Raw genomic sequence first — 14,383 nt, forward strand, 5'->3', positions numbered from 1 at the left:
GCAGGATGAGGTTATATGACTAGCTGGAATCAATGCAAGTTTTTAATGATGCATGAAATGAAATATTGCTGTCCAGTGCACAGTGAATATTCAGTGTTCTGCTTTATGATAGATACATCCAATGTTGATCTGACAGGGGAGAAACAGCCTGCACACCAGCTGCAAACTCTGCTCTGTACCCCTCCTGTACTTTGTATCAAAGGAGTTGCTATCTCCTACTGTTACAGGTTCTTTAGGCTAACACATTTGGCAGCCAGATAAGTAGTTTAGCCAAGAGGCAGATAGAAGTATTTCCCACATTTTGGCTCCTGCTTTGGGAAAACAATCAAACAAACTAACAAAGGACCTTACAGGACTTCTACACAAAACTATGCACTTATCTGGGACTCCTGCAGTTTGGGTCTGGCTTATTTGTATACTATACTTCATTTTTTGCCCTTTTAAGACCTCTGTAAACATTGCCAGTTGAAGCTGGACTGAGATGGATTAAAGCACTGCTCAGTCAAGCCCAGCATATCTGTAGTTGAAAGCTTTTTCAAGTCAGAAGGAAGAAGCATCTTGTAAAGGGCTGAGTTACTACTTGCAGAAGATGAAAAGAACTTCCCTACCTTTAAGAGCTATATCCTGGAGCCAAGAGCAAGGAAAAAGGCAGTTAATAGAATTTAAATTGTCTGTAGGTCTGTGTTTTTAAAACATATTATAATGACATATGATAATGGAATAATGACTTCCTTTTTGCAAACTGCTGAAAAGGTAAACTTCAGGGCTTTTTGCCCAAGCAAAGGCAGAGTAAGGGTGAACAGGACTGTAGCATAATAGTGGCTACCAGCTTCTGAATGATATCTCTCTTTCCAAAGGGAAGATATCCTTCTGGACTCATGCCCATAAGAGGCATTATTCTGAACAGCTTTAATTGTGCCTGTTTTCTTATGCAGACAAGTGGTATCATCTGGTGCAGTAGAATTCGGTGTAAAGAGGAGAGTGATGAGAAATAGGGAATAAATTCATGAGAACAGAAAGGTGTAGGTTTCCCTTCAACAGAGTACCATCTCTAGGATATTCTCCACCCTCTCCCTAAAAAGCAGACACTAGTGACCATGAGGGAAAAGGTTTTAAAGATGTAGTATAAAAATTGGCCCCCAGCCTAATGCAGGCTGCTGCAAAATTTCAGATTTGTCACCAGAGCATGGCCACATGAATCTGAAACACCTGCAGACAAATGCTTAAAATGGAGGAAGAGAGAATCTACGTAATTTCTAAAAGAGAAGTTATTGCACTTTTGCCTGTGTTATAAGGGGGGGAAACTGGGGCAATTGCAGCAGAGGGCTCAGTCTGGCAAAGGGTTCATCTTCACACTGATTTCAGAACTGGTGCATCAGCTGGTTCAGAGTAACAGCCAGGCGCAACTGGGCCAGTTCTTGGAGAAGCACATGAGGGAAAAGCAGTGAGTATGGGGCACAAACAGCTGCTGCCTTCTCTATCTTGCCCAAATCAGCAGGACTGCTTTATCTGATATACCGTTAGAACAATAATGGTTCAATACAACACAACAGGAGATCCAGTTCCTAGTGTCTTTTGTATTTAATGGTACTCGCAGACTCCCATATCCATCCTGTTCCTGTTTATAAATAATCTGGATGCCTCTTCTCAATGCCTTTAGCCAGGTACATAGGACAGCACATGCTACATGCTGAACCTCTGCTTTTCCCCTGGTCAGTTCTGCTCAAAATGAAAATCCAGCCAGGGAGGACACCAAAGGCTGCTCATATAGTATTCCCTCCACGATTACATGGTTACACAGGGGAAGAGAAAAGCAAGACTTGGCAGAAACCTGGCTGAAGTTTCTACTTGGGGGATTTGGGAGGAAAAGCAGGCCTGATAGTAGGAAAAAGAAACCTTTTTGCCCCAGGACAAGTGGAGGAAGCCAGAAGAGGAGCTAGTATTGAACTGTGATTTGTTCTCTCCTGTCCCTTGCTCAGGGAAGAGTGTAGTTTTACAAACTTCGCCTCTAGTGTTTTGGCTAGTCTGTGCTAATTCTGCATGCCTTCCTCCTCCCATCAACTCCTGCTCCTACACACTGACTTCAGCTTTATCTTCATCTTTTAAAGCAGCTTGAATTGCCATTTCAGACCCTCCAGATTTATGGTTAAAATTAAAGTTTTGGCAAGCCTCTGTCACCACATTGCCCATTACTGTGGTAAGAAAGAAGAGGCACATATGTTCCTCAGCTGCTGATGAACAGATTTATAGGTAACACATCTGAGTCAGTGCCCATGTTTAGATGTTAGCCTGACAGATCACTAATCATTTTCTAAAAGCTGTGCACCACTGCCCTCCTTCCCTAGATTTGCAAGCAGGACTGCACTGGGATACCATAGGGAGATGATAGATTTCAGGTGACACAAAGGGAGGAAGCAAAACATCAGTAAATGTTTCAGCATATCTATCTCTTCATAAGCAGATGCTCTTGTTTAACACGTACGATTAAGCTACAGTATACTGTGTGCTTTCTTAAAGGGAAACCCAGCCTGCCCAGATAGGGAATTTGCAAAAGCACCCTACCCAGCCTGTGCTCTGGCCCCAGAACTTTGAGTCCTTGTTGAAACAAAATCCTCCCACTAAAGAATGCTTCCCTGGAAGAAATGAATTTGTGACTTAGGTGGATCTTTTCCAACCCTTGTTCCCATTCGGATTTTGATTAGACTTAGCTGGTGGATACCTGTTTCACGGTGCTCAAATAGAGACAGGTGGCACCCACCTGGGTGGGGTGGTCCCTGGCAGAATGGCAGAATGAACAGCTAATAAACCTTTCTCTTGCCTCAAGACGATCTTCTAGGAGATGTCTGTCAGAGCACTGCCCTACTTTTTTGTTACAAAATGCGTATGTGCACGTGTGTGTGCGCATGCACGCACATGCATACTCCTAGAGTGACAGAAGAAATTTTAAACTGTCCTTGAATAACGCTGGCTTTCAAAACATTCCTTCAAACTTATACTCATCTAGCCAAGATCTGGCCCAGTATAAACTGCCTTTTCAAAACAGACTGGAACCAAATCCAGATTGATAATTACAACAACAGAAGTGGAGTATAAAAAGTAAATTCAAGAAAAGATCAAAAGATGCAGCTCTTTTGCACCTTTTACTGCTCTTACCAGTTTGCACTCAGTGGAAGACTCACTAAAAATATACTGATGATTTCCCCTGAAGTCATTAAAATAAAAGGCTGTATGATATATTTGCTAGGGAAAAATACGAAGAGATTTAAATAAGGGAAACAAATGTCTTATAACAAAGAAAAATCTGGAGTTTCTACCTCCTTTGCACCAGTTAAGGGTTTCTTTTGGTAGCATTGTTTTTTTCAGACTCCAAAAAGGAGAATAGCTAACCTAGGAACTTTCTTGTCTTTTCAGTTCTATCTTCAGGGAAAAAGGGGGCAGCATATTGTCAAGAGGGGAAGACTTGGAGCCCCAGCTCACTCTTGTTCACATCAGAGAGGGGAATTCCCCCTGATTTGAATGGTGCAAGACTAAGCTCTCATTGAGGGACTTAATTAGCCTAAAAAATATCAGTGAGTTTTCTCCTATGCTCATAGCTGGGAAATGTTTATGTATTTTGTTGAGTCATCCTCTACATCTAAATGTAGGCTCTCTTTCAGAGCCCAGAGTACTCAATCCATTTACTACTGATTTAATGGCATTAAGAAAAAATACTGCAGTTTAAGAATATCTTTGCATAGAGCAGATTTGTTAACTCATACTAAAGCCCATTGTGGGCACTGTCATTCAGACTAAAATGGCTTTAATTCAAGTTAGTATTTGAGTTAAATCTAAATTAAATTTGAATTTAAATCATTAAATCTGCACAAGGATTCACTGTGGTTTACCTAATCAATTTTAAGTTCATACCCTTCATTAATTTGGATAACTATCATTCAGTCTTTGCTTACTTAAAAATATATCTAATGCATTTATTAATATTATAATACTCAAACTGGGTTATTCTCAAAAAAAGAGGGAGTTTGATCTTTCTTTAAAGTTTCACAAAATGAAAGTATCTTGCTCAAGAAACTCTTTCCATTCTCATGTACATTAAGGGTAGGAAGGGCTTTTAATCCCACTTAAAGATTTTCTGTGTTGTCACAGCCCGTAAAGTAGGCACACAGAGCATGGCTGTTCTCTCGTTAACATCATCCGGGCAGCCACAGATGTGACACACTCACTCGGCCACAGAGCCTCCCTTGCAAAACTAGGGCTGCACCTCTTCTGGTGCAGTCATGTCCTGCCTGTCCTGCTCACACCTATCCTTCTGTCTGCTTTAGTTCTGGAAGTGTCCCCACGCTGGCATTGTGCTGTGAAGACCCTGTTGACTATGCAGTGGGAAGTCAGCAAAGTCAGCCTTGCCAAATCTGCTGCCTCAGCTTTGCATACTCAGACTTCAGCACAACTCCAGCGCCAACCCACCTCCACGTTATCCTCTTCTAGAGGCAGAGGCAAAATGCAACAACGCAGAGCAAGTGACAGAACTCCCACCACCTGCAGCAAACTGCTGAACTCAAATATGGATTTTATGTGGGCATCATGGATCCACCTCTGCCAGATATTAAATCACCTTTGAAAAATGCAGCCTTCTTTGTGGAAGTCCCTGGGTTTTTTTCTTCACTATGAAATACCAGCCATGTTTGATTAAAATCCCTCCTGTCACTGGATTTCAGAGGAATGTAGAGTGGATTCATTTTACAACATCAGAACCAGATGCTCACAAAAATAGCTTTCACTCTCCCAAGGTCTACTAATCATTTCAGGAGACAAGTATAGAAGAGGATATCTCAGCTGACACTGGAGAGCGCAAATGTTGACACAAATATGAATCTGAATTTTCTGACAGTAGTTGATTGTGTTGCCTTAGAAGTTTTAACAGACATGCCACTCAGCTGACAAGACCCTGTTTAATGCTTCACTTTAGGTATTTGTATGATCTTTGGGGTTGTCAATTCTGGGAATTGCAGTTCTTTAAGAGCAGTTTCTGTAATCTCCCTGTATACAACACAGGTAAAAGCACAATGCCTGCCTTTTTTTTTCAGTGTGGCCCATTGATAATCCAAAATCAGGTGGCATCTTCTTTCAAGAGAGGTTGGTAAATCTTTTTCATACTTTTGCTGCTTTATAATGGCTAATTTTCATTGGTGTCAAGTGCCGCTGATGCCAACTAGGTGTGTGTAAAAGCAGCAGTTCTGTCATATGAGGATGTATCCCATGTGTGTTCTCTGGAACTGCAGCAGCACTTCATTTCAGATTGTTCTTACCTCAGGGCCACAGATTTGAAATCACATATTAATCTGTTTTGTATTGTTTTTAATTTTCAGGGTGATGGACAAATTTAGTTTCAAACAATTCAAACAAAATTGGAACCTTTTAATATAGTCTTTTCTCTCTCTTTTATTCAGCCAAAAATATTTGACATAAATTCATAGACAGTTAGGGCCAAACAGAATATTCAAGTGAAGTGCTAGCCTATTCCTAGCTGCAGAAAACAACTGTGTTATCCTTGTAAGGCTGTATTTGTGTGCTGCTTGCCGCTGGAGCTGAGGGATCTGAAATTTCATGGGAATGCACTGAATATGATTAAAAATTAAATTTTGTATCTGCTTTATATGCTTAGCATTAATGTTGTCTTTCATTGTTTTCTAATAGTGATAATTATGTGTTGCATTACTCCAGGGTATGCTTTGTAGCACCCCTGGGAGGGCTTTTACGCACAAAATAAATGCTACTGTATACATAAAAGTAAATTTTGTTGAGATAAAGCCTCTATTGGTTTCATTTTCATGTAGTTTGGTTTCACCCTCTTCCTCTAGATCTATGAAGATCCTTTTAGAACTTCTCTTTGATCAGTTTTTTTTTTTCATTCAACCTCTGAGCTGCCATTTATCTGAGACCTTTCATCTGCACCAGTATTATCTTCACCACATGGCGGGACTTAACCAAGCAGTTAATGCTATTACATTGTTGGATCCTCCTATACTGGACTACGTGAGTGCACATGAACATCAGCTAGGATGCAAGTCTGACAAGCACATGGGAACTGTCACACAGAGATCAATGTCTGCTGATCTGAAACTGATATGCTCCCAGTGTTAAAATAAGGATCATAGAGGCAACTCTCCCCATAGTCAATACACCAGCAGACATTTTACATAAGCAAGTGCTTAATGGTAAGAGATATGAAAACTGTTTTCAGCCTGATTCAGGGTCAGGCTTGACCATCTCTGTTTTGATTATCACCATCCTCCACAAGTAGTCTGGTGTTCACTTGTGCTCTTTTGTGGGGAGAAGGAATAGCTGTACGTTAATCATACGCAGAAAAATAATAATAAAAAAGATAGGCCATTAGTGATGGAGATCTGAAAGTCTTCAGCAACTGTGGACACTAAGAAATTTTCCTAGCCTAACTTTTGATTTCTAGTTCAAAATTCCTGACTGATACATGATAATCTGAATTCTTCACAGACACAGTGTGATAAAATGCTCCAAAGTGAGAGAAAATTCAATTCTTATCCTAGAGTAATGGAGGTAGTGAAACTCTCATCAGTTGACTAGATCAGTTAATATCTAGTAAAGCTACTAGGAATTCAGTAAGAATACTGCTGTCATACATACCTATTACATAAATTTTTAGTTATGATTCCTAGATGATTTGAAGTGGGTCATGTGTTCCTATTTTCAGAGTTCATAAGACTCCAAAAATTCACTCTAGACAAAACTTGGTACAGTAGTCACATACAACAGAGAAGCAGGGAGCAACAGCTTCAGGTGAGTATTTGATTCAAAGTCTATCTTATGTTTTTGCTGCAGGGATGCAGGGATATTAATCCATTTTAAGTACAATGAGAACATTACTGGTGATACTGCAACTTTCAACAATAGCAAAATGGAGAGAGAGAAGATAAAAAATAAAGCTGAAAGTAATAATTGTCTGAGCATGAATTGTAGAAGTTGATCTCCAAAATTCAAAACATCCATGAAAAAAATACATAGATTGCTGACTGTTATTTATTTAGTATTACATTATAGCTGTTAAGACGATCGGCGTGAAAGTCTGGAGATGAGTGACTACCTGCGGTTTGTGTTGATGTTCAGTTTGCAAACAGTCAAGTACCATTTGGTTTGTGCCAGCTTGCTGCATTAATTCAGCCATAAAAGATACTGTGTAACCTAACAGCAGCTTTTTAACTAAAAATAGGTGTGCTGCTTACATCCGGTAGAAAACTGGTACTTAGTGATTACAATACAATGTATTCCAATTCTTTCAGCTGCTTCAAGCTGAAAGAACAGCTTTCTTAGCTGCAACAAATGGGGCAAACCTCCTTAGAGGAAAATTTAGTAACACCAGCAATCCCAGAGCACATGAGGGCAATTGGGCAAATTTACTACTGCCATGGCTCTGCAAAAGGCTTCCTGTACGTCCTTGGGCAAGCCTTCAGAAGCGGTTTTAGAAAGGCTGAGTACTCAAAACTGCTCCTAAAGTAGAGACAGGCCCAGGATCTAAGCATCTATGAAAATTAGGCTCTTGAGTTTCTCCATTTCTCATTCTGATACTATGCCAGGGTCAAAGAAGTCTTTCACGTTGACATCAGGGAGTCAGACCAGGCCCTCACTTACAAGGTCCAGCCTGAATTGAAGTGGGTTTATTTTTTCTATCATGACAGATCACCTGTCCAAAGACAGGCCAGATAGTGCAGCTACCTGTGAAAGAAAGTGATATTTTCCATCCTGAGGGAGAAACTGAGAGTCAGAACTCTTGGGAGCTGCTACTATAGTATATTGTGGCTTCAGGCAAAAGGCTTCACCACTGTGTTTCAGTTAACCTGTCTGAAATACTTACACCACTCGAGCATGGTGATATTTAATTGTCATTTCTAAAATGACAATTTCTGTTTTCATCAGAGAAATAATCCTCCAGAAATTAAAAACACAATCATTTGCAGCAAAAGTACAGAATATGGATTCTGTGGCTGGGTAGACAGAAAAGCTGTTCATATCCCCATTGTCACTGCATAGGTGTGGAATGTGTTAAACTGCAGCATGTAGAGATGTTTCTTATTCATTAACAGCCTTATTGTGTGATGAAAGGAAAGGCAAACTCCACAACCATTTTGCTGATGTTAAGGATTTCATACACATAACAAATTATATGTGAACATTGTTGTCACGCATCCATTCCAGAATTCAGCCCCTCAGGGACTCAATCATGCTGTTCTTCTGTAGCTAGGAATATCAATGCACTGAAACAATGAGCTAAATCTGCGTGTATCTCATCAGCGGATGTTATGAAGATAATATAAAAAGGGGGTGAAGGAATGTGGACCTCGCTCCGTACCTGATCGGGGGAGAAGGTTACCGACCTCATCATCTAATGTAATAAACACCATCCAGGTAGCAGTTATCACAGAGCCCTAAGCAATATGAAGCCCCATGGAATGAGATACAGCACAGTACATGCAACTTTCATAAAGATTTCCGTGTGGGTAGTTTTTGTTTTTCATAAGAAGAAAGGAGGAGGCTGTGTGCCCAGTCATGAAATATGGGCCAAAAGCACTGAGCCTTTTCTTACAGCACCCTCATGTGCTCTTAGCAGAAAATGATCTGTGTCGCAGGGGAAGTGCTGAGTCTTTCAGCAACACTGTAACTTGCTGAAAGAACCAATTTAAATTAAAGAGGACAGCCAGTACATATTAATTAAGTATCAATTGATTCTTAAAAGAGTACTTATTGAAGGTTCTCAAGTTGGGAAAGGATAAATCTGACTGTCATGTAATTAATTCAGAATGGCACAGGCAACAAATACATATTACATTTTTTTCCCTCCAAATATTAACTTGTAAAGAATGTTTACATATCCAATTAACATTTAACAAGATAACCTTATATTACATTAATTAGCTATCTCCTAATTAAAAATGTACCAAAATTAATATAGACATTAGGCAATTCAACTGTATTACTGGTTATGTAAAAGGGGACATCAACACGAAATATTTAGAAAAGCTCTTTGAGGCAAAATTTGGGAGAATCTTGACTTGTTATGTCTCACTCTAGAAAGCAGCAGCATCTGGCCAAAGTAAACAATGAGCCATGGGGCTTACTTTTGCTTTTTACTTTTTGTATCTGACTAATGAATTGCTCCCTGGACACATTTAATCCCACTGTTGATGGTCTGAATGCTGTGGAAGCCTTACAAAATTAGATGTTTCTCTTTGTTTTTGATCTTAAACAAGGTAGCTCAGAAGAAAATGGGGATTTTCAGAGCTGTGTGAGAGAGAGAGAGAAATAAGAATGCATAAGAAACTCAACTGCTGTTAAACTAAACACTCTGCTTGACCTTTTAGGTACATGAATGCCGCAAATATCTGACCAATTGCTGTAGACGTAGTAAGATATCCTCCCTGCAGACTATGATAAAACAACTGTTCTGTGCATAGTGAAAGGAAAATGAGTGGTTGTCCCTCTGTTTTGAAGGACAGAAATAGTTCTTGCTCATTCTCATCAAATGAAACATTTAAAAATGCTTTTGTTTTTGTCTATTTCACTGACATTAGGGTTTGAGCACTTCCCTTAGCACTTCTAAGTCTTCCTCTGAAGATTATATACCTCTGCTGGATGACAGAAAAACCAGAATTGGTTTTCTGAGGCAACCTGCCTGGCTTATATAGTCCCTTTTCCAGTAATTGCAGTTAACTGGAAATTCAGGCCTGTTAAGGTTTTAAAACAGGCTATGACATTCTGAAAAGTCGCTAATTGCCTTATTTTTAAAGGAAATATATAACTCTGAAGAGCATATCAAGAAAAAATTCACTACAGCTTTGTCTCTTGCACAGAACAGACATTTTGCTTACACAGACACACATACTAGAAGTGCAGCTTTCAGTCAGCATATAGATGTACATAGTTGTCTGTGTGGATACTTTAATGTACTGAAATCTGTAGGAAAGTGTCTTGCACTTACAAGTTTAACAGTTGACTCAGCTACATCTGCATGTATTTTATCTGTGAGTGTGTATGTGCACATATATATGTGTGTATATGTGTACACAACACACCTCTGAATTACTCTCCTAATGCAGAACTGTAGCATCAATTAAAGTATTTTAAGATACAGTTGATCTCTTTAATACCATTGTCAACCCATTTACATTCAAACATTACACTATTCATTTTCTATCTCAGTTTAATCATAGTATGGATTGAATTTAATCCCTTTTGTAAGATTTTTAAGACCTATGTAGTTCAAAACCTGATAAATAATAATAAAAGTGCCAAAACAAAGCACTCAGAGAATTTTTAAAAATGATATAAGGACAAATTTAAAACAATCAGATAAACACTGAGATGTAACAGTGAAAGGGAGAGGAGGAAGATGCCACTGAGAAGGGGCTGAGATAGGAACAGGGCAAAAGATGGAAGGCATGTGAAAACGTAATAGAAAAAGCTGAAAATAGAAAGTGATTCTGCAGCATTTAAGAATGATCAGTGGAAAGACAAGGAGGGCCTGGGAGGGAAAGACAGATGTCATGTTCTTGTAATGGAACTGACCATGCTTATACCTCTGCTAAGCCTCTCAGCACACCCCTTGTAAATGAGATGCTTTCAGAAGCCTGAAAAGAATCAGACTGAGTTAACTGTGCCTAGGTGGTCCAAAAAAAAAAAAAAAAAAAAAAAAAAGAAAAAAAAGAAAGAAAGAAAAAGAAAAAAAGTATATATATCTAGGCGTATTCCATGGCCTCTTTCTGCCTTTTAGTGATCCTTGAAGGATCCCTCAAAGGAAGCACAGTCCTGCTCAAAAGCCTTTTCAGTAGTCGTAGGCAAAGGAACCTGTGAAGAAATTTGAGAATAAATTGTAGGGCAGTCTGAAAGAATCAAAAGAATGCTGGTCTGTGTGCACATAGTTGGAGTGCATTGGTGACCTTTGGACAAATAGTTTTCTTAAGAGAGAGACAGTTTGCTCTGAGAAATATGGGGTCCTCTCCTGTTATTACCAGGTAAGCAGTATATATAACTAAAATTGCCAGGAGCCATCTAACATCACCTGCAGGAGGGAGATAGTGAGCTTAAGAGGAAGCAAGATATCTGGAGAGAGAAAAGGTGGACAGTACATCCAGACCAGGGGGACCCCACCATAGGAAACACTGAGGATCCAGACAAAAACTGAGTGCAAGCATGAAAGTAGCTGAAAGAAGTATTGAATCTGCATATGGAAATGAACATGGCAAATAAAGATGAAAAAGTAAAATAAACTGATATTTACAGAGACAAGAAGGAAGATGCTGATGTCAGAAGTTCTGCCTGAAATATAGGAAAAGTTGTTCAAACTAATTGAAAGCTGTGAGCCTTCAGAGAAAAGGGATTGTTATAGAAAAGGATTTTAACTGTGGTGGTGATGGTTACAGGGGGAGAGAGAGGGTTGGCAGAAATCAAGCAGCAGAAGGATGAGTAGATAGTAAGATTACATGTATGAGCACTGTGGCATGTGGATTTAACTTGGGAAAATCAAACATTCCCAAGTTAATTTCAGGGTCATTTGGGGCTGATAATTTCAACATACAAGGTGGCTAGCCAACAGTACCAGATCTAGCAATAGAGAAATTCCTCTGAATGGCAATATCAGTCTTATCAAGAGAAGACTCAAAGCAGTAACAAATCAAGTATTAGGGAAGATAGACTTACTGGAACCAGGTGCTTCTGCTCTGGCAGGTATGCTATTGCACACAAAATGGAAAGGCAAGAACAACGATGATACGGGAAATGAAACCACTTCATGCTGTAGCTTTGCCAGGAAGACATCAGCAGTAAGATGTGGCTGAGGTAAATTCTAGTTTCAGGAGAATGTCTATACTGTTACTAGCAAATCTGAAGGTTCTCAGCATATGCATACTGTAGAAGGCTGTCAGCCACTCCACTGCCATTTTCAGCTGTGCCACTAAGCCAATGACCAGTTCAATTCCAGCTCTAGAAAATCCAAGCAGCGGGGATAAATAGCAGTGTTGGGCTGGATGAAGGTAACCAGATGCTGGAAAGGTATAGAACAATGCCAAGGCCAGTGCCTAAACACAGCTATCAGTTAGCAGCCGCAAAAAGGAAGGGCCGTTATTGTTAGCAATTTAAAGGACTAGAAATATAGGAGGATTGTTCACTGCTAAAAAGCATAGATAGGTAAGCTTGACTGATGTTAGTACAGCACGAACATTTCATCAGGGTGAAGAAGGAGAAAGTCTATTTGGGCATCAAGCATCATATAGACTAAAATATTTTCTACCAGTATAGTAAGATTTCTTAGAAGAAGGTGAAGAGCTAGAGAGCAAGCTGAAATTAGAAACAGTCTCCACATGAAACCATCAGAATGCAGTAAGTCATTCATACAGCGTTACTGTGAATGGTGAACTAATGAGTGCAGTAAAGGGGCAACACTGCAGCTTACTGATGATTTCAAAGTGCTGAGCAGTTACAGATGCAACATGATATATCCCAAAGAAGACCAGGATATCAAGAGCCCAGAGCATTTGCTACAAGTGCCTTGACACATAAAAAAGAGGGTGGATAGAAGAGGAGCTTTTGGCTATGCTCTCTGAACAGAACAATTCTGTGACTGGCTTTCAGCACAGGGTGGATATGCTGGCTAATCACAAGCCATTAGAAGGTATGATGGAGAAAAAAAGGCTCAGTGCTTCCATACAACTACAGACAGAAGCCCTTTCATATGAAGTGAAGGTGTCACCTAGGAAATTCAGTCCTGGTGGTAGATTTGCTAGAAAGGACATCCTCTTTAGACTGCCATGGAGAGCAAATAGTTACGGGTTTTGTGGCTGTGTGAGATGAACATGACAGTGCTCCAGAGTTCTAGCTAGAAGGAAACCATTTTTTACTTCTTTTATAGAGGCAAGGGAAAAGAGATTAAGTAGGCCTTGACTTTGCTATCTGTGAGCTGCTAAATCTTGTTCTAGAATAGCAGATTTGAAACATTTCATTGATGAAATGCACAGCAGTTCTAAATCCCACTCCACAGAATTTGTGACTGTCATCTAGGACTTCGTGTGATTTTAGAGCTCAAGCCTCTAAGAGGAAACAACCACTCTTTTGAAGAGCTATGCAGATGAGTGGTTTTATCCGAGGTCTCATGTGTAACCTTAGAAGGTTACACCAGCTTCTATGAAGACAAGCACAGTGTTGTCCTTCACCAAACCCACAGTAAAATTCAGCTTTTAACTGAGCTCAGCACCTCCTACTGTGTGTGTGACAGTCTTCTTTTGAACTTTTCATAGTATACCATAGTTTAGTGATCAGTAATATATTCTTTACAAGGAATTAATCCAAAAGATTTTGCCTGTTTAAAATACTGCTTCAAAACCATGGAAAACAGTATGTTCTGATTCAAATTTTAAATCATTGCAACCCTTTGGGGCTTTAAACATCTATTTGAGAGAGAGTAAGCAGGTAGCAGTTGTCTAAATTTCTGAAATCTCTTCCCAGTTATGGGAGATAAATATTGGTTTACATACGAAAGAGAGAGCCAAATAACTGGGAATGGGTGTTTTGATGGGGGAGAATATTAGCTTTTGGAAGATTCCTAAATGTTTTATTATGGTTTGAGATTCATGATTTGTTCAAAAAAAGGGCAATTTTCTTCTTTCATAACTTCTGAATTACTTGTATCTTTCTTCGGGATACTCTTGTGTGTATTTTGGGGTTAATTTCAGTTCTAGATTTTTGTAAGGTATTCATATTCAGATAATTTCAGGCAGTGAGCTGAAGAAACAAAGTCATATACTATTCATTTTTTTGTTTTAATCCAAGCCAATCTGTTAACTTGCACTATTTATTTGAGTTTCTCAGCCTCCCTGGATGCCTGGGAGCACCCCACCTGAACAACAGACATAATGATAGCTACCTTAAAGGTGAGTCATGAAGAATATTACATTTGTGTTTGCAAAATACTTTCAAGACACCGTCTTAGCTTGCCTTATGGATTCTTTTGCTATTATTAGATGTTTTGTTATCCTCATTTCCAGAAATATGCATGTATATTTTTAAACAGACAAAGTAGGCAGATAGGCAGACTGCTACTCAACTTTAAAAGGTAATGCATGTATATAAATAAACTTCTTGGTTCCTCACTTCTCATTTGAGCTGTCCATATTCTTAAACTCAACCAATCAAAAAAGTTGCACATAGAGAGATTTTTAATTTTATCTCTACTTTAGAGAAGATGTAAAATTAGAATGTTCCTAGAAACAAGGGGCCAGGAGGTGCAATGGAAAGACAGACAAATAGTAACACTTCACCTATCAGGTGTTTTTAAACTTGAAATGATAGGGAGGGGTAAATTACTTGG

The 14,383-nt window shown here is 39.3% G+C and overlaps 1 protein-coding gene across 3 annotated transcripts in view; it reads right to left on the reverse strand.

The window, feature by feature from the left end:
* Positions 1 to 14,383, reverse strand: part of TMEM114 (transmembrane protein 114) — a 90,248-nt gene that overhangs the window by 49,164 nt on the left and 26,701 nt on the right. The window lies entirely within an intron of this gene.

This window comes from Rhea pennata, chromosome 15 (assembly GCF_028389875.1).
Source record: "Rhea pennata isolate bPtePen1 chromosome 15, bPtePen1.pri, whole genome shotgun sequence".
Lineage (NCBI taxonomy): Eukaryota > Metazoa > Chordata > Aves > Rheiformes > Rheidae > Rhea > Rhea pennata.